The sequence below is a fragment of the Mastomys coucha genome, unplaced genomic scaffold (genome assembly GCF_008632895.1).
Source record: "Mastomys coucha isolate ucsf_1 unplaced genomic scaffold, UCSF_Mcou_1 pScaffold22, whole genome shotgun sequence".
Lineage (NCBI taxonomy): Eukaryota > Metazoa > Chordata > Mammalia > Rodentia > Muridae > Mastomys > Mastomys coucha.
In genome coordinates, this window is record NW_022196905.1 from 33739037 (window position 1) to 33739653 (window position 617).

The window sequence follows — 617 nt, forward strand, 5'->3', positions numbered from 1 at the left end:
TAGCTGAGTAGTACTTCATTGTGTAGATGTACCACAATTTCTGTATCCACTCCTTTGTTGAGGGACATTTGGGTTGTTTCCAGTTTCTGGCTATTATAAATAAGGCTGCTATGAACATGCTGGAGCATGTGTTCTTATTACATGTTGGAGCATCTTTGGGGTATATGCCCAGGAGTGGTATAGCTGGGTCCTCTGGTAGAACTATGTCCAATTTCCAGAGGAACCGCCAAACTGATTTCCAGAGTGCTTGTACCAGTTTGCAATCCCACCAGTAATGAAGTAATGTTCCTCTTTCTCCACAACCTCTCCAGCATCTGCTGTCCCCTGAGTCTTTTATCCTAGCCAATCTGACTGGTGTGAGGTGGAGAGTTGTTTTGATTTGCATTTCCCTGTAAATCCATCTGTTTTAGCATGTATTTTGACTCTGTGAGTCACAATTCACATTTTTCTTTTGATTTCTTAATTATTAATCTTCATTGACAACTCATGTGGACTTAAAATTCCCTAGGAAATACCTCTGGGTATTTCTCTGGGGGTGTTTGAGTAAGGTGTAGCTGAGGAAGGATAAGACCCATTCTTTTTTCTTTCTTCTGGTTTTTTTTTTTTTTTTTTTTTTT